We start from the raw sequence: 27,563 nt of genomic DNA, 5'->3' as shown, positions 1-27,563 counted from the left end.
AATGTTTGCTTGGACAAATTTTGGCGATTTCTGGATTACATTATAGTTTATCCTTTCCTTCACTCATTTTTCAGAAAACCTCTTTCTGCCATGAGTTAGGAAGAAAACTGAACTGATGCAGGATAACATCTATGAACTTGGCTGCTTTTGAAGGGAGAGAGGAAAAAAAGAGATGGCACGTTGGGATTAAAAACAGGGGAAGCAGTGCAGAGCAAGGCACAAAAGCAGAAGTGGAAAGAGAAGGCGGGGGGGGGGCAAGGTTAACGTGATGACTGGAGAGAAAAGGGCAATGGGGAGCACGGCGAGAGATGAGAGCCAAGATTTAAGCTTGAACAAAACCATGTAGCTCAAGTATCTGAACTCGCTCAGATGAACGACAAAATAACTAGAAGAATATGAAAAAAAAGATGGTTATATCCACAGGACAGAAAAACTGTTTGAGCACCAGCTTCAGACAACTCTTAGGAATTCAACAGCATCATCAGAGAGCTCTAGAGGCTGGCAAGAAAGGCCAGCACCTTGGGAAGTTTGCAAGGCGTAGACCCAAATTTTCTCCCCTGTAAGCAGAAAACGATAAGACTCAACTAACAAGCAGGTTGCTTATCACTGCCCTGCTGATCAACAAACCAGCGTCGAGAGAAAACTGTTGTGATTACTAGCAAGTTCAGATTTTAGAGCCTGAAACGACACTGCTTACATTTCTTACAGCGAGAAAAGAGTAAAACTAAAGCCATTTAAGTGGTCATATTATTTAAAAACACCCTCCCCAATTCACTCGCATCACTTCACAGCGCTTCCAGAATTTAACCCAACAACTGAGATGCTCTTACACTTGTTTCTTTACTGGCATAAAAGCTGCTAACTACCAGCACTAACCAATTTCTCTGGCATTATAAGCTTAAATAACACCTGACAGCGAGTCTCTGTGAACATGCCCACAGAGCAGCCATGTACACGGCTGATGGACTCACGCAGGGCACTGGAGGATATGCTGGAGTGTATTTCCATTTAACACCTATAACAAGGGGAAGAAAGGGAAGTTTATTATAATGTAATGTGTGACATAAATATATGTCCGTTGTCATTCTGTGTGACATCAACTTTCATTTTACCTCGGGTTATTATTTAAGTAATAAATCCTAACAAGGTGAGCCTTATCATCCTATGGAGTGTATCCGGGAGGTAGAGACACAAGGTGATGGCAAGAACGCTTGAGACATGATAATTCCTGACAGCTGCTGCTTGAGCACAAGTTAAATTGAACAGTTTATCTCAGCATAAAGATGTTATAAGGTTTTATGTTAATTTAAAAAAATTAACATAAAACCCAGAGAAAGCAGAGTTAGGCAATCTTTCACAAACATGACATACTACAATCACTGTATAAGCTGGATTAGTACTTATTACCATGCTACTAGAGAATTAAGCTGTTTTTAGACCACCAAAGAGCTTTAAATTGCAACTTTTGTCTCTGTAAGAGAAACCTATATTTAAAACGTCTGCTAAATTCAAATTAACAGCTACATCATTAACTTACCACCTCACAAAACCCCCTAAATTTCAACTGTTATTATGGTATTCTTATCTAGACCTATCAACACTACAACGTAGAATATATACAGTCCTCTGCAAGAAACATACTGGGCGAATCCTCACAAAACCTGCGCTGAAGGTCACATTTCTAACATGACTGACCTAGCCCTCCTTCCCCAAAACATCCCCAAGTATTTTACTGTGTAATAAATTAAATTCTTCACTGGAGCAGGACCACCACCCACACCGTAGCCTCACTGCCTCGGAGGCTGGCCGAATTTCAGGGCCGCCACCATCCACGTAAGCCTCGGTCTTACACTAAGCTTGTCCTTAATCTGAATCACTGAATAGCCCTGACTTCCCAGGAACTACTCATGTGCTTAATTCATACCACTATTCCCAGGAAAGAAGCTGAGCATGCTTGCAGGTTCAGAACCGCAACGCGTCCAGAGAACGCTCTGACCTTTGCTACCGTCTTCCCCATTATTGTACACCTAAGGACTGAAAACCAATAAAATATAGAAGCCTTTGCTTTTTTTTTTTTTTAATTACCAGCAGACAAAATGACTAATACAGGTTTCCATTCGTATCACGCAAATTATAAAAATGAAGGTGCTAAAGTATTTTTATTTTGCTTTATAAATCTTCTTTGTGTCACGTAACCGTGATTTACTCTTTTATGGCATCGCCCTAAATCTTTCAATTAAATTCCCATGCAACTTAACTAAAACCACATTTTGCCTTCCCCTTGGGAGACCACACAGGGCATATTTATGTATCTATGGCTATGGAGGCTGAACTCTCCAATTCACCAGGCTCACAACACAAAGCCAGTTTATAACAGTATCTGATTTGTCACGGAATATTCCCTCTGCCTGGCAGAAGCTCCGCTGGCACGAAGGACTGGCGGACACAGCCACCACTGCAGCACAGGTAAGGCAGCATTCCCTGGAAAAGGATTACTGTGGGTATGCTCCTGCAGCTGCAACAGGGACTCTCCTGTGCTGCCAACAAAATCCGAGGCCATAAATGTCTGCTGCAAAACAACTACATTCACAGTAAAATAAGTTTACGATTGAAGATCTGGCAGTCCAAGAAGAGGTACGAGCGCTCTTCATCTGCCATGTGCAGTTTTGCAATAAAACAGATTTAGATCTAGATATCAGTACAAATATGAGTTTTTTGGGGGAAATGAGTGCTAAAAAAAATAAAATACTGTTCATTAGGTGTCACTGACCGAACTGACATTCATTCATCTTTCAGGAGGGGAGCATGATGCTGGATGAAGTATTGCTGCACCAATCTAGAACTGAAACCTTGAGCACCTGGAGGTATCACATCCCACTGTACTTCTCACAAGGCAGTGACTGCTTTATTCTCACAGAGCTTCAAGTTGTACTGTATCTATAAATTTTTTCCTGAAATGTCAGTTGGGATGCCTAGTATCAGACAGCAGTGTTAAAGTCAGATTTTCACGCCAAGTAGGGTTTTGTTTTGGGCATGGCCACCGGAGACCACACAGGCACTACAACCCAACAAATCACCATCAATAACCGTAAAATGTAGTCACGCCACTGTGGATGGCTGCGTCTCCTCTAGCTGATCAGAAACCAACCAAAGTTTTATAGCAATTGACACAAGTAGTTGGGGGAACCATCTGCAGGGAGATCAGGGGCAGCTCATCCTTTTAGCGAGGGCAAGCACAGCTGGGTAAGAAGTACCGGACACTGCTCCTCTATGTTGCCTCCTTAAAGGCCAAGGAGAAGACAAGAGGGGTCATCCCCATGAACACATCCACCTCGAGAAACAAGGGCTTCAGAGATAGTGGTGTCTTCAAGCTCCTCAAGATCAAACCTGAGGGCTTCGGTTCCTCCGTCATAAAGAATCCAGAAATTCAGACGAGTCCACAGGTTTGGCTTGAAGTTATTTTTCAACTGCAAAGTGTATATCAAACAGCATTATTAATGCCTGGAATGTTAAACAGACCGGTTATTTTTGTTTATTATTACACATTTTTGTATTATCAACTTGCAGAAGTTGCGTTTTCATCAATAGACCAAGAGTACACAAATTGCAGATATAAATGCTTTTCCATTTCCCACTAACAATAGACGACTCTGAATTTCTGAACAATAAATACTAATAAGTGATAACGTATGACAGTATACAGTATAATAAATAATAAATTAATGATAATTTTTTGACATGGAATGTACAAATGTCAAAAACTTATAGATATATGTCATGAATTAAGGTTTTTCTAGATAGAGCATTATTTGAAGTGTTTACAGAAATAATTCAGTCATACTATTTTAACACTCTTTATTTTTCAGAACAAATCACAAGGGCTGTCATGCCTTTCATCTTAATTAGGCCATGTGTTTGTCTTATTTATTTCTATGTACTTTCATAAACGTTTACAAATATTAATTGTAAAGAAAGATATTTTTTCCTCCTGCTGTAATTACTATACGTACGTATAGTAGACAGTGATAAATATTCATGGCTGATAACAGTGAGTAGTTCTGGATCTGGGGTTTGCCTTGTATGCTAAAATACAGTAGAAATGAATAGCTTGTTTTGAACTCATACTGCCAATCCATTTTTTGATATTTTCATTTAAAAATACATCTTCCCTCATTTTACAGTATGCTATTTTGGATTACAGTTCCAATTTTTGGTCCTACTGTGAAAGACCTTAGTCATGCTTTCCAAAAGAATTTACTGCCCAGAACTCAAATGCATTTTCTCCTTCTCCATATATACCATACCCCCCAAAAAAACCCCACCCCCCTGCATGCACATCTGCTGTTTGACACAGCTGGAGCAGAAGGGGGCTGTGTTTCCAGCCCAGCTATTGCATGGCCCACCCTTTCCTGTGTCTCCTCATGCCATCCAGATTTCCAGACCCCATAACGGGGGGGCAGAATTTTTGAGAACCTCCTGTCTCAACCTGCTGACTCCACCAGTGTTATCCAGCAAAAGTAGAACAGGGCTGAATCTCAATAACAGCAAACCTCCCGCATTTAAAAAATTCAAGAGGTTACATAAATGTGTTGTTTAATTTGTAAATTATTGGGGTTCGCTCTCAATTGTCCTAGCCCTCTGAATCTTTATTACAACCAGCTGATCAGAATATTTATGTACAATCAAAACTCAGAATCCAAATTTGTGGTGAGATCCTCAGCCAACATAAGCAGTTTAGAACTAGCCTTACACACTTACCTCTATTTTGTATGACCTTTAACTCAGAAAGATACCAAAAAGGATGTGAAAACAGTTAATTAAAACAACTTTTCTATTTCGCTTCAAGAAGTAAGCTTGAAAAAGAGCCTTTCACAAATAAAACTCTTGACTTTTGAGAGGGGTGTACTTTATTTGGATTGCTTTGGTTTTCAGGCAACAACACTGAAGCGTCTTGAATTTTATGAAGTGTGTGGTACTGGTTTTTTTCCCTGATTTGTAATTAAATTTGGCTTCAATTAATTACTGACAGATGCACATTTTTACTTTAGTGGCCAGATTGTTCACCATGGGCTACATCGTCCTCTGTTTCCACGAAGGGAGAGGTCAAGACCAAGCAGCTATAGCTCTGTTGATTGGGGGAAGAAGAAAGCCACGAATCTGTATGATCCTCATCCTCCTCACTCACCTTTTGTCAGCATTAAATAATGAAGCAAAAGCACCTTATCAGAGCAGAACAAAAGCAAATCAGAATATCCCACTAGTGAAAAGTAGCCATTGCTGGAAGGTTTATGTAAGATGTATGGACTAACACTGCTCAAATTTATACTGCAATGGAGCAAGAAAACAGAAGCAAGAAAAAGAAAAGGACGTAGTGTCTGAAGGCAACAAATTCACCACAGGTAAATATGCAGGACATAGTGATGGATGGTGAAAAGACTTTTTCAAAGAAAAAGGCTTGCAAAACTGATGTGCTACTCAATTAGGTAACATTTAAATAGCAGTATTTATTGTTTTAAAGTCTGCAGATTCCTTTCATTGGGTATCTTATCTGTCCAAGTCTGGAGAAAACTCAAACATGTCAAATGACTGGCATGAAAAATGCAACATGCCCAAGAGGTTGCAGCAACACAAAGTCCTAAGACTACACATAACAACACTACGATTCAATAGCAAATCTGAACAACAAACTTTGAGAACCATTACTTCATGTCATCCAGTGCCAGCCTGGATCCAGGATGACACAGCAGAGACAGCCTGCATCATGGACATACGGACCTCCCTGCAGGCGAGACTGATGTATCCCACCGAAGGGGAATCAACGTCAGTGCAGCACAGACCCACCAAAATAAAAAGAGTTTCCCTTTAGAAGGATTTCTATGAATAGATGCTCAAATGAAAGAATGACAAGGTAAAACAATGGCTGGTTTTCCTCAATTTTAAAAAGTTTTGCTGACCTCAAATTTCTCCCAGTTTTCAGGTTTTCACATTGTAAATCTAAAACAACAGAAGCCCCACTCACCTTGCAGAAAAACAGAGAAGATAAGCAGGGTCCTAGCAGACTGGTTAGGTTTTACATTTCAAGTCCCACAAAAATCCTGCTCTCCAAAGTATTTCATACTGTCTTTGTTGCTTTAAGCGCCTTGCTATCTAAATGCTTTTTGTTTTTAAAAATGTGAAGACTATGGCTAAAAGGAACTTACGTTTTCTTAGCAAATGGATTTCACATTTTTCTAATAATGCATGGCTTTGATTTCATCTCACACAATCTATAAACATCGTCCTTTACAAAAATATTTTTATGGAAGCTCTTTGCTAATTTTCCCCAAAAAACTCCCAGTCCAGAGGATCAAACCAAGGCATAACTACTGCCTAAGAACGGGGACCTCAGGAAAAGCAGGATTCTTCCCAGAAAACTAATACAGTCCTCGAAAAAACTCAGACTGTCATAAAACCTGAGCAGCTGGCAACTCTGTCACCATGAAGTATCCATATGGAAGACCGAGATGTGTCAAACTACCCAAAACGAGTTTGGATAGTGCAGAAGATGGAATAAATAATTCAGTATCTTCAACACTTTCAACAGCAGGTAGTAGATATGCTACCTGCTTCTACAACGTGCCAAAATGTAACATGCGAGTGAGAGCGAACGAGAGAATGTGAGTATCTCCAACCTGTTTTCATGAGGATATTTTGCTCGAGGAACTTCTCTTTTTAGAGGCATATGATCCATATCAGATGTTTGTCAGGAGCAGGCAGCACTACAGAACATTAGGAATAACTTAGTGATTTTAATAGATATTCGCAAAGTGCATAGTCCTTCATACAACACACACACACATATATATATATATAAATAAAAATGTATCTTAATCAAATATTAGGAAAGTGCAAATATTTATTTCTCCCAACTGCCCGTCACACCTCTATAATATTTGGTGCTGTGGCATACAGCAACTTGCCTGCCTTAATATGAACCTAGCAAACTGCTCGCTGCAGTCAGTGAACTGGCAATCAGAACTACTATTTAAATGTTTCTGCTCTGCGTTCACGCAATAGTTCTGCTATAAAACCCCACTGCGCTGTGTCAGTCTTCTTCCTTCCCTTCCTGTAGGAAACACTCACACGTTGGTGCATAAACATACATCATTTATACTTACAGAAGACAAAATGACAATTCTGTTTCCTGAGAAATTAAAACAAGGCTATTTAATGCTCAAGAGCCTCCAGACCTGTATTTGGAGGACCAAAGCCCAAATCACGTGGAGATATTTATCAGCAGCACTTCACCAAAAACGCAGAGGCAGCAGAGAGCGCAGTACTCAAAGGCTTATCAATAAGGAAAATGTCAGTCTTTGCCTGTTACACATCATTCCCAGCCGCTACACTTTCTGATCAGAACTTTTTTTAACTTGGCCAAGCCCATACTCGCTACCAGATTTGAACGGTTACACCAAAAGGGCTGAAGGATTGACTGGAGTGAGATTTCAAAGAAATGAGACGCTCTCCTAAATTCAAAAGCTGCCAAACATATTTCATCAGACTTTCAAAAAATAATTGTTTTGTCTGTTCTGAATTAAGCTTTAAGTGCTTTAAGAGAGGTTTCCCTACAAACATGGCTGAAGATCACAAAGGAGAGCACTTGGATTGAATGTAACCCTTCAGTCATATATTTATTAAATAAAACTTGCATCATGCCTGGCATATACCATAAGCTGTTTTAATTCCATTTACATAGCAAGATTTTAAGTGCAACCTGTATCGATGTCCCATCATTTTATTTCACCTGTTATCGTAACAGGTTTTTATTTATAATGCCACCAGCGAAAGAAAAGGAATATGAGGGTCACAGCTTTGCAGCTTGAGCAAGGCAGTCCGGAGCTCCTGCCACGGGACACGAGGGACCAATGCAACAAGAGGCATACAGGAGGGAGCTCAAAGAAAGAGAGACTATCCTAAACCTGGGAGAGAATTTGACAGTTCTGAAGCTTTTTGCCCATTTTTGTTCTCCAGCTCCTGGCTGAGAGTTTGTCAGGGTTAACAACTACACTAGTCATTTACAGTCACATTTGGGCAACTTTTACAACATGGATCCGTTCCCTGAGTAAGCCAAACAAACCCCAACACTGCAAAATGTTGAGATTTTCCCCAGCTGGAAAAATCCAATAATAAAATAATATATAATAACGCTTTTAGGCTTCCAGATATTTTACAAATTCTGTTTTCCCAACACATCTCATACACAACTACTACATCCTGAAACTTCTAAATTCCCTTTATCGTGAAATAAAGCATCCAGCGCTAAATACCCATTACTCCCCAGGCAGGTGCAAGAGAAATACGTGCCTCTCAGGTTGAAGTCATATGTAACAAAGTCAGAAGAATACACTAGATTCTTTCTAATCTTTAAGATTAGGAAACTGAGGCCAAAGTTTGCTTATCGAGGGCCACAAAGAGAATGAGGACCACAGTGCGAACTCAGGAGCCCAAGCCAGACTTGAAGATAAGCAAGTGTCACGGTTCAGTGATTTAATCAACTTGTACATGATCACGCCACTGTTATATCTTAGGGACCCTGCTCACCACAGTATCTGACAGATGTCTCAAAATAAAATGTTATCTTCGTGAGACTGTACATAGCAATTGCAGATATATTTTCAGGCACAGATAGGACATGTATATGCACATATGTTCACATGCCTGCACACACAGATATACGACACACATACATAACACGCATCTATCCTATACCCACATATTTTCTGCACTTCTGTCAAATTCCACCATAAAAACGTGAAGCATTCTGAATTAAGCTATTTAAACTGTGGCCAGGAAAATTGTTGACAACAGCTTATTTGTTACTGGGAAAAGATTGTGCATCTCTGCATCACAGAAAGCTAAAAATCTGTTCAAGGTGGCTGGCCAACAAGCTTTCCTATCTGCAGAAACGGAGCTTAGTGAAAGAGTTTTGGTCAAGGTCTCCAAATAACACCATTTTTCCAGCAGTGCCTTTCGACTGCACGTAAAACCTTCCAGGGGCTCCTGCAAAGGAAACCTTATTCAAGCCATTTGTCAAGATGACCGGAGATGTTCTTTCGAAAGTATTTCCAAAAAGGTTTTGAAGCACTGGTAGCTGTACAGTCATATGGGATTAATTTTCTGTATATATCTCTATATATTGCTGGAAGAAACAAATTAACTTTAACATTCAAAAATCTTTATACAGCCCTGTGCTCTTAGGTACAAATATTTAAGTAATCTTTACTTCCTGTCAAACACTGAAATGGATATTAAATTACATTAAATTATATTAGATAGAAGTAGTAAAATTTCTTTTCTGCTGTCTCTGTTAGCCCCTGCACCTTGCTATTTCTTGCACTGTGTAGAAAAGATGAATTAATATTATCTGTGATTTAAATTCCTGCTTCCACTAAAACATTAGGCGTGTGCTGGATGTATACACGCATGACCAGAAGCCTGTGCCAGAAGCTCCTGGATGTCCCCCGTAAGGGATGGCTCCACAAACTGGCTCAGGAAAACTATTTATTTACTATGTTCCTTTTCCCCGGCATCTTGCGATGATTTCAGGATGCCATCCTTTCACTCACCTTTATTTCTTTGCTTAAAAAGAAATGAATAAACAAACAAACCATAGAGAAGGAATTTAACCATTCCAGCCCCAGCTGAACCCCAACCCCCCCCACGAAGCCCCCTGAGCACCAGCTGTGTGCGGGAGCTGCCCTAACCTGCAAGCACACTGCGAGGGTGAAATGCGCCTCTTGACTTCAAATACAAAATTAAAGAATATAGTTAGTGCTTAAAAGAAAGGGGAAGGGGGAGAAAAAAAAAAAAAAACCACAAATGAACAACAAGACGGGAAATCTCCCTCTCTCCTTCTGATGCAGAGCCTGTGGACTGATTTGATAGGAAAGAAACAATCTGGTAGATAAAGTATAAAAAAATAATTTCTTCCTTCTGTCTTGCTCCTCTGTATTATCAGAAAAGACAAAATCAAGGAGGAGCAAGGCACTAGTGACAAAATATCAAGCCAAAAATCACATCCATCAGGGTGATACAGTGCAGCACGCTGACCGGTCCCACCGAAGACCTCCTTAGGGCTACTGTTTCAAGTAAAAATTAAACAAGATGACACAGAAACAGCTCAAGATTGACATTTTCCAGCTTTGTGTCATGTTACATTATCTGAATGAATCTCAACTTTTAAAAACATTCAAACACCAAAGAGAAGTGAACGAGGGCTGTAAAAAAGAAAACAAAAAAACCTCCACCACTCATAAGAAGTAAGACTCCTGCTAGAAGCAGAACAGCCACCCATGTTGAGTATTACCAAAGTTAAGAATAAGTCGCAATGTCTTCAAGGGTATACGATTCACTCTCTTTTTATTGCAAAATTAATATGAAAAGTGCTCTAATATTCTATTGGCAATTTTTATTGACTTTACTCAGGTTGTACCTAACGGGTCTTTGCACACCCATCCCACAGGATCTGCTGGATGAAGCCCAGGGCTCCCACCACATCTGCTCCCCCAACCACACCACCTTCGAGGTTCAGAGTTGCACCAGGTAGTGAGGGCTCAGCTTTACTGCAAAGTTACAGCCCCAAAACTACAGAAAGACCTCTTCAGAAGTACGGGAAAAAAATAAACAAGGTTTTTTCCTAAGTTACCAGAGAAATTTGAAGCAGCAAGCACTCAACTTTCCTCTCCTCTCCACTCAACAGCACTTACAGAAAGCCTGTTCTTAACCCTTCCGTACAGGCAAAATTCCGTTTTATCTTCCATTTATTTTCATATTTATCTGAAAGGCAGAGAAGAGTTGGGCTTTTACAGACAACACACACGTACGGGCCTTTTTTTGCAGCGCAAGAGCCTGTGATCCACTTTCATCAACATGAACACACACCTGAATTTCTACAAAAACAGCCATTTCGCCCTTCTGATTTAAGTATGGCATATATTTAATGTAATGTTCATCTATACATGTCCTCACTGTTTAAGAACTCTGCGCAGGTGTTATTAATAAAATAAATTTATTTTTAAAAAGGATGCTATTCTATAAGCTTTGAAGCTCACACATAGTCTAACTTAACCCAGCTTGGGCTCATCTGGTCTTTAAATGACTTCTTTCATGTGGTCAGCCCACGAGCCATACGTACTGCTGCTCAATCACGCCACTGTACATCGTCAGCGTGAGGATGATTTGCATGATTTGCATTTCCTGTACCGCGTGAGCTTCAATGAGCTCTAAGCACCACGTACAAAAGAAACCACTGCCAAGTAATGCAAAGATTTTAGTTAAACCAGATGAGACTATTTTAGTCAGGCTGCCAATACTGGGGGAAAAAAAAAAAAAGTCTCAGGGATATCCTGTTAAATAAGGATTTATTTGGAGGGAATCTGATCCTTAGATTCATACCCTTACTTTTAAAATATAAAAGTTGCATGAATACCTTGATAAACATGGCCTAGCAGAAAATAATTCAGCAAGAACATTTTTTCCCCCCCAGTGTTCCTTAGATTTTGGCACCATGCTATGTCAGTAATTTATTTATTTAATAGTATGTAAATGGGCTCTGATTACATTACTTTTCCTACTGTATAAAACTAAATCTAATTAAACCAAATTCACTGATTGTTGGTTAAAACTTCTCCCTATGAAAAATCTTTTATCACAAATGATCAATAAAAGTTGTTGGACAAATAACTGTGATAGAAACAGCATTACAGTGGGCTTCAATGAATAAGTACTAAAGTAAAAAAAAAAAAAAAAAAAAAAAAAAAGTACCAGAGCCTCGCTGTCATGAAAAACAGAGACAGATGGGGAGCCAGACCTATATGATGCTACAAATAGATGAATATCTTGCAAGGATTTCAACAAATGTTATAAGACCTAGTCAAAATTTGAAAAACTACAGATTTGCTTGTGCTGCTGTACTGAAGTTCACCTGAAATCTAATCCGTAATATAATCATAATATATATTATCAGTTTCAAAAATAACAATGCATATACAGGGCATCCTTAAACCTTTATAACACCTTTTCTAGATAATGTCACAGTTAATAATGTCATTTAGTACAAACCCTGTGTTAATAAAACAAAAAAGATGAAGAAAATTTGCTTTCCTAGCTACTTTGGAGATGAGGTGTATCCTGTTCCCAGCTTAAAAACAAAAGGTATGCACATAAACTTTGTGAGAAATACTGTATTTTATAGTAAGTCTCTCTTTAAAATGGCAGACAAGTTCAGAGACTGGAAAGATTAATAAATAATAACACACTGATACAGTGAACTGCATGTGATGAGCTACAGGGCGTACATCACGTATGCCTGATAGCAACCCAAGACAGTCTGTTCGAGCACTCAAGGAATCTGCATATAATCACGCTTAATAAAAACCACAGAAAACTCCCATTGCTGTTGCTTCCATAGGACGATTGGGTTTAGAAAATTAAGTGGCGCCTTCATTTTTTCGGCATCATTCAAACGTAACCAAAGAGAAGTGGAAGAAACTGTAACCGAAGGGTTAAATTCTGCCTTGAATACAAACGTTCCACTTCCTCCATTGTTGTCTGCAAATATACAGTCAAGAAGCAACATTTAATCACAACACATACTTTCTATATTGTGACTGTAAGATTTAGCAATCGAAATGGCTACCACAATAAAAATGCATTCTGTCACTTTTCCACTTAGAGATCCCCTGTATAATGCTCTTATTTAAAGGTCAGCTAATTTTATTATGCAAAGTAACTAATAACCTTTATTAATTCTTAGGCTCGCAGTTTTCTAGCACATCAACCATATAAATAATAGACTGAAGGAAGATACAATACAAACCAAGCTCTTGAATACAGTCTCTACCTTATTGGCAAAAATCTGTGTTTGCAATAGACAAAAGAGGGCATTAGATATTTAATATGTGTTTTTTGCTCTGGAAATTATGAAAGCATGTATAGACGGAGCTTTTTAAAAAGCCAGGCTGCCAGTCCTCCCCCATGCTCCCAGACGCTGAGACCAGTGAACGAGGTGCTAAGTCCTCTAATATCCAAGCACAACCAATACTCCTGAATGTTATACAGCACTTTTTTTTTTTTTTAAAGTCATTTCCTAAATTTGCAGGACATCCACAATATTGGAGCAGATAACTATAAATTTTGCTCACAAACTTTTCTGCCGTCATTAATATAATGGCTGAACAACATGAAAATATCAGAGTGAAAAATACAAGTATTTCTATTTTAGCCTCATGACACGTCTTGTACAGTAAGTATTATTAATGTTGCACACTATATAAAAATGATACAACAGTATCCACTGTTTTATTAAGCATTTTTGTTTAAGTAGATCAGAATGCAGCATTATTCATGTTCAGCCTTTCCGAGCACACTGCATTGGGTGAGATTCTTCCTAAGAAGCATTGCTACGCTTGAACCTAAAGATAGATAGCTATTTTTAGGTATTTAATCACATGAGGAAAAGACACAGTTTGTATCAGTCTTCTTTAATTTACAAAATAATTCCATAATGCACCCTGCACGAATATCATCAAAATCCCTGGCACACAACCTCCGGGCTCACGCACCGCGAGTTGCGCGCCGGCTGCAAGTGGAAGCAAAATAGGTTTTAAAAGATTCCAGCAACAATAGTCTTGTGACTAAATCAGAAACAGAAGCAGAAGTCATGAGCCAAACAGATACCTATCGGTTTCCTTGGGCTTAATCTGATTAAAACATGGCTCTCAAAAATGTTAAATAGAATGCCACGTCAGAGAGCAGGCAAATTATAAAAATAGTTCATGACAGGAAATCATTATTAACCCAGCATTACTAGTGTATCTGCTATGGAAATTTCCCTGTAATTTTTCAAGGTTTCCCCTTATGCTTTTTCTTGAGTTGTCTACTACACTTCTCCCCCCCCTACCTCAATGGCATGTAAGTTTGAGATGTAAAAAGAAAATTATCACTGCAATTTTCCAACTATACTCTGCTCAATACCATCTCAAGTGTGTCATACATCATCTTGTCACTCACTTTAACAAGAAATCACAGAATATGCAGAGGCAGAAAATAATCCAAAATGGGGAAGAGCCACTAAGGCAACAGCACATTCATATGCCATCGGGGGGGGGGGCTAAATTTAATCTTAATTTCAAGGACTTCCATAATGAAAGCATCTTAAAAATATTTAAGCGGGGGGGGGGGGGGGGGGGGGGGTCCTATGAAAAGATGCTGGGAATGACATGAGAGCTATTCTAGAGTCCACCAACCGAAACGAGAAGAACAGAACTTTTGATAATACACTATTGCAGATCAACCTTAAGGCTTTTTAAAGCATTACACAAACAAAATAGAATTCATCACCCTAAAAAAAAACCAATAAAAACATATTCCTACTATCCTTCCTACTACTACCACCTCTCTAACCACCATCCTCTGGACTGTCATGCCTTTAGAGCACTCCATAAAATACAACCTCGACTTGCAGCACCCTGCCTTTAGTTACATAATCCAGAAAAACCTCTTACAAAAAAACCAACCAACCAAAAAAATAAACACACAAAATACTTTTACAAGGTCTTATCTTAGAAGGCTAACTCCAAATACTAAAAATCTATTTTGGCATATTGAAGAGGCTTCAACAAACGTTAACAGCCACCCCCAAAAGAAAACCTGATTTATTTTTAAAGTGTCACTGGTGGGGAAAAAACCCACCATCAATCAAATTAGCTGTCTTTTCATTGAAAAGAGACATTTCATCTCTTAATGATGATTCAGGCTTCTCTGAAGAAAAGTGACGGTTTAGCTGACCGTTGATGCTCTGGCTTTCCACCAGGCCACCCAACGCCCCTCCTGTACCACCTCCCGTCCTCCCGCCAGCCCCTTCGCCATGGCACATGGACACTCAAACACCAGCAGGTTTTCACATTTTAAGTCAAACGCTGAATTCTTTGCCACTGGCACATCGTAAGACAAACACATGACATGGGGAAACAAAGAGGTACTTCACAGAGAAACATCTAGACAGAAGTAGGACTGGTTCTTTAATCAAACTCCAGCTACTACCCACCTAAAATCCAAGGGTGACAATCACAGGCATAATGACAACTTTTAAAGACAGTCACCATATGCTTTGCAAGTGTTTTCTAAGGTCTTCTTGATTTTTGTCCTGGGTGTTGGCATATTCACCCCACAACAGCTGAGCTATATCAGACTCAGCATGAAAGGGAACATGCATCCTATTTACAGCAGTGCTTAAACATCATTCCATAAAGAGTTGTCCAAGACCACTCACATCTATTCTTCTTAATATTCCTCCCACATTAAGAAATTATTATCTGATACAGGCAGTAATCAGCTCATGGTCTAACTACAGTCATCCTCCTTGACAAAGCAGGGAAAAAAACACCCAACTGTGAAGTCAAGGTTCAAAACATCCACATTTATTGAGATCAGCACAAATTTATTTAGATCTCAAAGCAACAAGACCGAGTGCTATCTCTTGACACGGAAAGGCCTGTCTGCCGGTATTTCTGCAGTGGGTCTCTACCAGGATACATGCAACGTCACAGCAAAGGGGACACAGCCTGGGATGCCAGCAGAAAAGCTGGTGACACTTAAAGCAGAACTAGTTTTACGTTAAGTTTTGCCATGCCGGAACATGGTGAAGCAGAAATTTCATGCTGTCCTGCCACCAGAATTAAATAACTTCTGAAATAACAATCGAGAAATATGGACTAATAGTTTATTAATTTACTACAGTATTAATAATAGCAGTACTAATATTAAGCACAGGCCACAAGACAGTGCCAAGCATGCCCATCCAGGGGATGACTGAAGGGGCAGTGTTCAAGCATGCGCCACCAGCCACCCGGATCAATGCAAACTTGTTCACAACGTGCCTTTTCTCATTTCATACCCCCTCTCAGACCCATTTTCTCTATATTACCCCAGGAAATGAGACGTGCAGGGGCAAAAATGCACAGGCATTTCTGTGGTTCTTAGGAGCAAAAATATGTATGTGAAGTTATACAGAGGGCCAGAACACCTCCGATGGCTGAAGGCTAAATGAGTCATCCACTTCAGAAGAATGACCAGTAATTAAACAAGAATCTGTAAAGCTGTTAAGTGCAAGTATCAATTTCAAACTATGACACTGAAGGGGGAGAAGCTTCCCATGTACTGAAACCATCGATCTCTCATACAGTGGAGTCGCCTGCAAAATAACCTCTCACCTAAGGAAATTCTTCTCCTTAGGAAGCCAAACAAAAACAATCTAAAATATTTATTGCCATAAATTTCATCCCTGTTCCATAAACTGCTTAAGAGACATGACATCATGCTAACTACCTAGACCCGTCTGGTTGATAATAGTCCCAGATTTCAGGCTGAAGACTAAACTGCAGCAGCATGGAGGGGTGTGAATCCACAGGTCATCACAGCTGTGGCACACAAATCTCGCTCGCCAAAGCCAGAGCTGACACTCCAGCAATTATAGAAGGCCTGGTGGTGGCAGAGGCTGACACCACAAAGAACAATCCTTGCAGTATTTTTGTCTTCTTTTGAGCCTCCTTGGAGTGGAAGTAGGAAGGCTTTCCTTTAAGTGGGGACCAGACCCAACTGCTCCATCCTCCTGTTCCTGCACCCACAGTTCTCCTTTCATGTAGTACCAAGTCTGTATCTCCTGGGCGTATTTCCCGATGCGTTAGCAAAATAATTAGCGAGCCTCCTGCCCTGATGGGACATTCTGTCCGTTTTCTATCAACACAGCAAGCTGCATCTCCCTTAGCTCCACGGTTTCTTCCACTAGACCTGTAGCTATATGATCTAAAGCCTTTTCATGCTTTGCTGAAGTCCATGTATACAGCCCGTTTCTAAAGCTTTTCTAGAAGTATTTCTCCACTTTCCCCTTTCTAGCCCCTTACACCACCAAGTGCCAAGCACCTGGCAACCCAATATTCGCCCATCAGGCTGCAGACACGATTCTGAATCGTCTTGACTCAGGTTGTGACAAGAAAGGATCCCCAAACGCACTGTTCCCTGCTTCTGCAGGAGGGAGCAGATGGCCAACTTCCAGATGGCTGCCAACCTCTTCTCACAGATTTCAACATCTGTATCTTGAATTCCATCTCAGAGGATGGTCCTGAGACAGACTGCAGGTCACTGCCCACAGCTCCTGGCTACACGGCTTATGCACAAGCCAAAACATTTCGCAAAATGCAGAATGACAAGCCTGAAAAAAAGGTTAAGATTAATTAAAAGTTAGCAACAGGGCATAGCTGAAAAAGTCAAAAAAAGTTCAAAAGTAGATGTTAGTGAAGGAGAAATCCATCTTAAATGTATTTTAAGGGTATCTCAAATCAGGCTTTTTCTCACCAGCCACAAATATCCCTTGCTTTCCACGTGACACCTTGTAAAGCAAGGACATGCCACAGTGCCGGTTCATTTGTACCTAACAGGAATTAAAGATGCAAACCATGAAAACCCAATCAACCCCAATGCTTTTGTTTGCAGGTCACCCCACAGCTAAGAACAGGCTTATTTTTCAGCTTCCAGATCAAGAGTCCAGCACTCCAAGACCACTCACAAATGGGTCAGATCCAGCTTCAAACGCAATAAACTTCCCAAGATTCACTGAAACAGTGGTCAGCCTAAAGTAGCCAAAGAGTAATTTGTGAGATTTGTGGACCATCTAAGCATAATTTTAATGCAACCACAAATTATAATGTTTCTTCATATGAATTTAATCCAACTCCTCTATGGGGCAGTTAAAAAGCTTTAAATCTACCAACAGGAAGGTAACAAAACAATTTTGACTGCCACAGTAAGAAGCTGGTATGAATTAATGATTCCACCAATTTTACAGCATATATTCTCCTGTATATTTAAGAGATTCAAAAAGTAAAATATTACTGCATTCTTATTCCGAGTGCACAATCTCCTCAAAAAAAACCTATTTGGAGACATTTAAAAGAAAAAAGTATTCTACAATAGCAAAAGTGAGTATAACGCATTTCAAAATCCATTAAAATATAAACTTCTGGTTACAGGCGCAACAATCTGCCTAATTAGTTTTTCCTAATTAGCAGGATGCTCTAACCTCTTTAATAAGACTTCTGTGGACAGAATGTTCCATATTGGTTATCCATCTGAGGAAAAAAACTAAACAAATACTTCTGAAGTACAGCTAATAGAACAAGCGTGGTTGGGCTTCATGGTCAGAAGGATGCTCTGGCATGTAATGCTGGCAATCTGCAGAAGCATGGAATATTCTACCTTAAATACGCCACCACTCACACAACAAACCCCTCCATATTTTAAAGGCAAAATTAAAGATATTACACATGACAGTTAACAAAGTTACAGTTTTAAATTCCACAGCATGTGCTGGGAGGGGGAAAAAAACCCCAAAAAACAAAAACAGAACAACAACTACAACTACAACAACAAAAACACAACAAAAAAACACCCCAACACCCCCATATGTAAGGACCAAAATGCACTGTGGAAAGTGAGCTAAAGAGCTAATGGGAGGGCAAATACCACAGCGATGCTGTAAGAACCCGGAGCGTGGCTGCGCAGTTGTTTTCCTCCACTGCAAAGCATTTGCTTCACGTGCACAGCTTTTGTACCTTCCTCTTCATGATTCAGAGCCTTAGTGTGTACCTAGCAATTAACAGGTAACAATATTATCTCCAAATCCCATCTTATCCAATAAACCAAACCAAACTCTAATTATTCCTATACATCGATCTTGTAATTCAAAGCTATCGGTTAAGAGAAACGCAGAGCCCCAGCAACATCTGTGGTCAGAGGCAGATGCTCAAGATAAAGAAAATTCAGGCCCCTGTTTTATTATGAGTTTGCAGAGCAGCTGCCGTGCTTCATCTCAACAGCTGAAACATCCTTAATACCGCTTAAAATCGCAGGAAGCACACAAGTGCCTCCCGCTCCCTCCCTGTCACCCGCTCATTCACCCCGCTCGCTCAGACGCACCAGCTCCACCCACGCTCCCACCGCAGCGGCCTCATCACCCACCGACGCATCTCTTGAAAGCACAGGAAAACTACTGTATCCCTCACTTTTTTCCAATCAATAGCTAAGAAAACTGAAGAGCCACGTGCAAAACAATCTAAGAACCGAGACACCATAAATATTGCCTTCAAACATGCCTGAACCCCAGAGGCCCCCCTACAACCCAGTGTCAATGACCTTCCGTACAACTGTTAACACTGGAAATTAGTACTTTAAAAGTATAGATGCTTTCTTTTTAATACTGGACATATACTATTCCACTCATCATGACATAGCATGGCATATTCAAATCTAGACCTTTTTCTATTTTGATATGCAAAAATATATATTTTTTCAGTCTATTTACAACAGAAGGAGTATGAATTCAATGCAAGACCATTACCTAGGTTCTCTGCTCCATGTAAAAAAAAAAACAAAAAACAAAAAAACAGGAAAAAAAAGGAAAAAAAATGGTAGGTGTTATCATTTCCAACTCCTGACTCTCTTTTGAATAATTAAGTTAAGACTGGTTTTCCAGAGTCTTTTCCGGAAACTATTCTTTTCTGAATCTCTTCCCTATCACCTCTGCGTAGAGAACTTCCATCATCTTGGGGATGAGCCGAGATCTGTGTTGAAAGCACTTCAGACCTGAATGCTTCAACAGCAACACAACCCACTGAAGACCGATTCCAAGTCAGCTTGGAGCTACAAGATCCTTTGGAAGGCCGGCACCAAACCTCGCAGGGGTGAGCACTACTGCAAACCCGCCTCCACCTGTATAGCCCTGAGTAGATGATAATGCAACAGCCTAGAGTAGATAGCGCTGAGGATGCTGTAGCCAAGTCCTCTTCCACACAGGTCTCTTGACTCGTATCTGGAGGACACCACCTAAAGCCATCATTAAACACAAGGGTCGATTGACTCTGGACAGCTGAACGTCTCTCCCACCCAGAACCCTGGAGTTTTGTGAAAGTAATGGAGAGAAAAGGCAAGACCAGCAGGGTCAGCAGGCGTCTTCTATGATACAAGAGGAGGTATGAAGTCACTACTTGCTCCTGGGATAACTGAGAGTCAGAGATACCAAGAGATGTGTAACACCCGATGGCAAAGCTGGGCTAACTCAAGTTACTCCCAAAGCACCTACCTAACTTCTTTTTCCACCCAATTTGATAGCGCACAGCTAAGACTCAGATGGAACAATAATTCAGAACCAACTTTACAATGAAGAAAGCAGAAAGAGGTAATCTAAGGGCCAAAGTTCAAACACGAATAAACAACAAAAAGGTCAGTCTACTACTAAAAAACAAAAAACTTCAAAAACTTGCCAAATATGACAAAATAGGTTGTTCGCAGCAAACCCCTGCAACCCATCCAGTCAAAGCCTTCATGGCCCTCCATCCACCCCCACCCAACACGAGCCCAAGCCTGCGTCAAGATGAACAGAGCATCCTTGAAGGAAAACAGGCTAGAAACACACATTCCTTTTTTTGTCAATGGCTACAAGGCAGGCAGAAGCTATGCCTCGCACTGTAAACACCATCATGTAGGGCACTTCAGTACTTCTCTCAGAAATAACATCTAATTTTGGCTCATCTACAATTTATTACAGTACACCTATAGCAAAAGAAAAATCTTCTAAGTTAATTTAGGATTCATTTCACTCTAAAAAATAAAATAAAAGATAACTCCTTTGTTACAATTCCCCTTGAAATTCATCTCCTGTTCTTGCACAGCTTTACTATCTTCAGCATTATTTCTACAAATTCATTTGGCATATAAAATTTTGAGCTGTTATGTTTCTAATAAAATTGATTACCAGGAAATTTCTGCATAAAAATAATTCAAAATAATTCTATTCCTTAGGGTTTAAACATAGAGATGTCGCTATGCATGGTAACTGTCCCATGTTTAGCGAGTTACAACTATTCTGTCACAAGTAGGAAATGCATTTTGCTCACAAAAGCCAAAGGCACTAACAAACCTCAGCAATCTGCAGAACAGTAGGAAAAAAATGCCTGCAAACTAACTGCTACTAGATAATGGTCCCATTTATCATTCTTAAATTCCATCTTTAATTAAAAATGGGATATTCTCTTACATAAATAAAAAATTGCAGATGTTCTCAAATTACTCCTCTTCAATTTTTTTAATTCTTCCATATATAATATACATAGTATGAAAGGTGTTCAAAAATTTCTTCATATTACATAATACTTAATTCCATAAAGATTTTTCCATATTCTAAACAGACACACATCTTCATTACATGCAAAATATGCCATGTTAAAAAATATTATCAGTCTTAAAGAAAACACAAGTTAACATAATTCATAGTAGGAATAGTAATTAACTGCAACAAAAATCTGAAATAAATTTTCTAGTGTTTTATCTGTAACAGTCCATACCTTTTTTAAAACCATTTGATAAATCATTGAAAAATTTAAGTAGTTACACAGGTTTTTCTCACACCAGCTTTACATCAGGGCCGCTCTAGATACATCTTTCCTCATAATTATTAGAAATAATATTGTTAACAGGTATAAATTCTTCCAGTCTTCTGCAAAAATGAAATCGCTTCTATGCTTTTGATGTTGTGTCCACTGCTGTTTCCCTCGTTCTTTTTTCAGGTTGCTATTAGACTGACATATAAGCTCCAGTGTGCAACAAGTAAAATGGAAATTAAGGAGACCTAAAACGAAAAATAATGAACAAGTAGGCAAGGTTATAAAGATAAACAATAAAAAAAAATGCTCTGAAACAGAAAGCATTCTTTAAAATGACTGTGTCCACTGGACCATCAGAGTATATGTGCAGGAGGAAGGGAGGAAAAGACAGGGACAAAGGACAGAGGCAAGGAAGGGAAAATATTGTTGAAGGGAATAAGGGGATTGCAAAAATCGTTATAGAATGATGGACAAAAAAAAGCCTTTTGATTGCTTTGTATTTGTCAAAGATATTCAAATGAATAGACATAATTTACACAGATTCTCAATTTCTTTTTTTGAAGGGAGGGTAAATTAATCATCATAACGATTCAAAGCATACCAGTAACAGGTATCATTCCCAAGTACCATGGGCTGAGTGAATGTAATGGGGAAGAGGAGGAAGAAATACATGATCAAACTGTGGTTTGAGGGAGTCAGAAGTCCATCTTAAATTAGACATATTCCGTTCACACCGTAAACTGGCATATAGATTGTAATCAAACTACAGCCTAGGTATATGTCGCATGTTTAGGGAACAAACTACATCACAATGCACAAACCCAAAGTATTTTACGCGTCCATTTAGATTAGCAGCTCAGTTTGACACCAAAGAGCATTTACGAAGCAAGCATCCATCTCACACCACATGCCTCAGCTCACACCAGTGGTCTCCAAGGTTATGAGCTGGAGCTTTAGATGAAACCACACCAGGTGGTGATGCTCCTGGAGAGCATTTACTGGACTCCAGCCTCGTCTTACAGGCATCCAGGCCATAAGAACCAGGCTATGCTAGTTTGAAGTAAAAACCCCTGAAATAACGTGCTGTGTGGACGTTGGACTGGGAGCACCACTTAACTCTGCCACCTCTCCACAACCCTATCAAGCTGTGCTGCTTGTCAACAGGCACCACCTGCCCACAGGGTCACGTGCCCAGTATAAATCCATATACAGTTGTAATCCCAGAGGAATCAAGGAGATAAAACCAGAAAATACCTTTGGGCACATTTTCTGGAGCAACCACGGACCTGGTCAGTGCCTTCAAAAATCCACGCTGAAATTCAACAGGCACCCACAGCAGATGCTAACAGCCCACACAGCTGGCGTCAAAAAGCCGCTGTACTGCTTGAACTCCCCACCCGTACCACCTGCACACGTCAGAGAAAGCCCCTACCCAGCGGTTAGGGCAGTCAACGCAGACCAGGCGGGCTGACAGCAGTCAACAGAATTCTCCGTCTGTTGTCTTCTAGCACCTGAGGTGTTCCCAGCTGCCTGAACCAAGACCTTCAAACTTCAGTGTATTTGGGTCAGACAGGAGCGGGCAGGGGCAGTGGCAGCGTTTAGGCAGGTCTTCTCCCAAACCCATTTAGCTACAAACAGTTTGAATAACATAAAATTTCTTTTCGTTATGTATCAATTCACAAAACCAAGCCAAGCTGTGAGTACTCATTAAGAAAGCTAGTTATTTATGACACTGGAATACAAACCTATAAATTCAAATCCTGTGCAAGCCAAGTATCTGATAAAATGTGTATTATTTACTTCTTAGGTGGGGAAAAAAAAGGGATTTGAGATTTGGAAAAAAGCAGCACAGAAAAAAAAAAAACCACAACAATTTTTCCTCTTCATTACATGCAAACCAAAAGCTTTGTTTCTGTCCCTTTAGAAGACCAATTTAGTGCTATGGACTAGAACGAGAACGAATTGTAGAAACTATCGTATTCTTTATAACATAGTACTGTGTATGTTTGTGATTTGAAAATAGAAATGTAATCCATAACTAATCTAGAAATAAAATATATACACAGCAACCATTTAAAGGGATAGATAAAATACTCATTAAAATCCTAAGTGTAGAAATACGGAATCATAATGCACAATTTCATTACTTTTTACTGCCAGCAATGTAAATATCAATTCTCCAGGTGATTCATAAAATTCATTTTAGAAAGAAAAATAAGGATTTCACCCAGCATTCGAGAACATAAAGAAAAACGCATGCAAGGGTTTGAAAAAACAGATTGTTCTTTCCGTGTCTCATCAGAATATTTTTCTGGAATTTCAGCAAATCTTTTACACATCAAACAGACAACTGCCATTTCACATTAGCACTTTCTATAGATCACCCAGCAGTCCCAACCAGCGTCCTTCCCGGTCCTGCACCTCTCCTTCATTGTGTTCATCATCCCCATCTTCCTTCTGCCAAATTTGAGAAAGTATATACAATTCCACTGACTTCAAAGGAAGGGACTTGCATTTAAATTCATTTAAAACCTCATTTAACTATCCAAATTGTGAAATTGCCTAATAACAGGACTGAATTAAATAAACAAATTAAACAACTAAAGTTTTTGGAGGGAAGAGTGCATGTGGGGGTTTCCACACAAAAATGTAAAGAAAACCTGTCACTTTTAAAAGGAATAGCTACCATCTGCCAGCATTTTATCTGAGGCAAAGTTGATTAATGCAAAGTGAATGTTTAAGATCACATTGCTGTCTGCCTGAATAAATTCCAGGTAGTTTACTTAGGAAATTATTTGTCCTGTTTCTTAAAAGATTATTTTTTTTTCTTGATATTGGATTCCCCAGCTCCCAGGAACTTAAGCAGCCGGATCCAAGTATAAAAACATTTGCTTTTAAAGCACCGTACTGCCCAAGGACCATGCGCACCAGAACACTGCTCCTGGCCCCTCCGCGCGCAGCAGCAAGGTAATTAATCTGCCTGACAAAGGAGATCCCACCTCCTTCACTGGCTGCATGAAAACTTGCAGGCAGTCTCTCTCCATCATGCCAAAAAGTAAATTTCAGCGGTCTAATTGTGAGCGAAGAAACCACAGCAGTGCCGTTATCCTCAATAGGAAATGATTTTGCCCTTAGACCTTACCTATTTTTTTAGTGGATTACTTCATTTTTTAACTGGATTTTTTTACTTTTTTTTTTTTTACTGATTACTTACTTTTATTAACACCATCTACCCAATTAAAAAATAAAATAAATCCACTACAGAATTTCAACCTTTTTCTTCTGATAACTTCAACAAAGCATCTCTTTACATTAAGTGTTCTGACAAAAAGCGTTCGCAAATACGTTCTGCTACACGCTTTTCTTCAGAAGCTTACTTTGAGCAGTAACGTTTTCAGAAGAAGCTTCCAGAACAGATTTTGGGTGATATTAATCTAAATCACACAAATGCCAGTTTTACGCGTACATTCCCATGTTACGTACTCCCAGATCAGATGGCCTCCCAGTTCTCCCTCCTGAGAGAGAATTTCACACCCGTTACTCAGGCTGGGACACCCTCCATTATCCAGGGCTACAGAAGTGGAGGGCATCAGCTGTGATAAGTGGTGGAGCTTCGTGCCGTTCCATATGGACGTATATTCTCTTTGCTTACACTCTAAGCTGGCTGGACACCAGCCAGCTCTGGTCAGAAGTCACAAAGTTGTTTTAGCTCAGTACATGGTGCCTGCGTCTCGTATCTCGGTAGGGTTTATTGGTTTAGGCTCGACATGGTGCTAGGACGGCCATCTGGCCCCCAGCGCGCCGCGAGCTCCCAACCAGCTAGTTCAAAGCGTAGGCAGGATGAACATGTACGCGTTTGCACAAGCCCGTGTGAACTAACCTTGGTGAACTCAACTGATTCATTTAAAATAAAATGAAATTAAAAAAAATGCATGCAAAATTTAGCGCTAATGAAATTAAAGAAGTAATGACCCTTCGCTTAGCTAGGGATCGTAAAGAAGGAGCACAGGGCTAAGCGGGGTCTCCTGTACCCTTCTTTGGGCATCACTACAGCAAGGTAAAGAATATTGTTATTTGCATCCAGCAGGGAGGCTAGAGTCAGTTACACCCCCATGGTATATTCAATCAAAGATGAGACCTGAACCATGTCTAAATTTAGGGGATACTGACTATTACATGTAGCCACCTTATTTCATCATGCCTTTACATCAACTGATCGAACTACGAAGGCCAACTCACCAGCCTACCTTCTAGGAGCACGTTCCACTGCATCTAACAAAAACCCGCAGCTAAAACACAAACGCTTTACACTGAGCAACAAAGAAATGGCGTGAAACTAACAGCAGCTCCAGGCAGCAAATTATTCCGTAATTCCAAAAAAGTGAGCCACGTCCCATCTTCAAATGTAACAATAAGACCAAAATACACAATTTTGGTGGTAGATACCATAAAAATTGAATCTCATTTATTCACCTATATACAGAGGGAAACACCATAAAATATGACCCAAAAAATAGTATCAGGTGAATATATTTTTTTTTTTTTTTAATTTGCAGGTACACGGTTATCTTCTATTTAACTCACAAGTACAGTTACTTATTTCTTACCTGAGTGTTATCCAAGTCAAATGCTAGGGAGGCCCCTAATGCAGGAAAAATTATTCCACTTCCTACTAAGATTATATGAAGATGCCCTTCCAGTGTTTGACAAAGATGTAAAAAGACAGAAATGTTTCCAGCACAAGTGGGCATCGATGTATTCAGCTTTAATGAAATGGCTGAAATTTGCCCTGCTTGGCTTCAATTTGCATCTTCAAACATCATATTATCCAGGACATATTATCTGCAGGTATTTTTTTGAAAAGAAAGTATCTAGAAAACAGTAAGTACTCCAGCTCGCAAATGCTCTCACATGCAAGCTGTGTTCTGTTTTCAGTGGGACTGAACTACTCACTGGAATAAAAATCTACAGGATCACTGCTTCTAAAAGGACATTTAGGCAACACCAGTCCATCAGTTAGTACAGAATTCATTTTATAACACATTTTCTCCTTATAGAACAGAATGAAAAAATCCTAAATCTTAACAGGTTACTTAAATAAGAAAAATCTCCCATCTACGTTACATTCTGTTGGAATATACTATACGTTGCCGAACATCACACACACTCCAGGTGTTTTTTTTTCAATTAACAGAGCTCTAAAAAGAATGATTTGTTTTCTCTTTTGTAAAATGTAAAAAGCACAGAGTTTGTCTTTAAAATATAGCTGTCAAATATCAAGGGGTATATATATGCTAACATTTACCCTAGGGGTATTTCAGGGCTAGAGTCTGTTACAAATAAAATCTTTATTCATATGAACAGCTACCTGGGGGGCAATACTGAATGTTACACATAATATTTATATATATATATGTATATTTAAAATAATCTAACAGTGCTATTAAAACAAACTGGAAGGTACGCTGCATTTAGCCTCTCAGTTTTGCAGACCTATGTCTTACATTACTAACTTTTTTGCTTTTGAATTACTTTCTGCAGGGGATAGCCCCTAAAACATAAAATGCTTTCGTCCAGTGTGTCATATCAACTGTTTTATTATTTGAAATTTAAAAGATTGTTCATGGTAATAAAGAATAGAATTAGAAAAAAAAAAAAAAAAGAAAAGAAACCTCCTTCTTTTTTCCCCTCCGTTAAATCGTGCAACAGTATTTTCCAATTTGAGAACTTTCCTTGAAATAAGAACAAACAAACAAAAAAGGCTACACAATTTTTTTGTTACGTGCTTTCTGGAATTACTGAACAGCCACTATGTGCTATGGAAAACAACTTTAGAGAAGAACAGACATCTACATTTATCAAAGAGTTTAAGCTGTCTGAAGCAAGTTGGGAGACAAAGCAGACAGCGCAGCAGCCCAGCAGACTGCCAGCAGCCCGAGGAGGTCACAGCTCTCCGCTGGACCTTCCTAATTTACAGAATGAAGATGATAATATTCCTCTGACCCCTAGCAAAACTCTGTAATTGTTGAACATCTTGTCTAGAGAAAGCAGGCTAGTTCTGCCCTTTCCCCGTGCATTTCAAATGCTGTG

General features: G+C 39.5%; 1 protein-coding gene across 13 annotated transcripts in view; it reads right to left on the bottom strand.

Moving 5' to 3' along the window:
* Nucleotides 1–27,563, bottom strand: part of GTDC1 (glycosyltransferase like domain containing 1) — a 185,756-nt gene that overhangs the window by 94,053 nt on the left and 64,140 nt on the right. The window contains exons 2-3 of one of the 13 annotated variants that reach the window (XM_037396867.1): nucleotides 6,672–6,758; nucleotides 3,332–3,467 (exon numbers count right to left, since the gene is read on the bottom strand). The exons of 11 other annotated variants lie outside the window; for them this stretch is intronic. The gene's annotated coding sequence lies outside the window, so the exon portion shown is untranslated. The remainder of the gene's footprint in view (nucleotides 1–3,331; nucleotides 3,468–6,671; nucleotides 6,759–27,563) is intronic. One more of the 13 variants, XM_037396868.1, reaches the window with a different exon arrangement.

This window comes from Falco rusticolus, chromosome 8 (assembly GCF_015220075.1).
Source record: "Falco rusticolus isolate bFalRus1 chromosome 8, bFalRus1.pri, whole genome shotgun sequence".
Classification (NCBI taxonomy): domain Eukaryota; kingdom Metazoa; phylum Chordata; class Aves; order Falconiformes; family Falconidae; genus Falco; species Falco rusticolus.
Note: the sequence above shows the minus strand (reverse complement) of the source record. Positions and strands in the feature narration are given on the sequence as shown.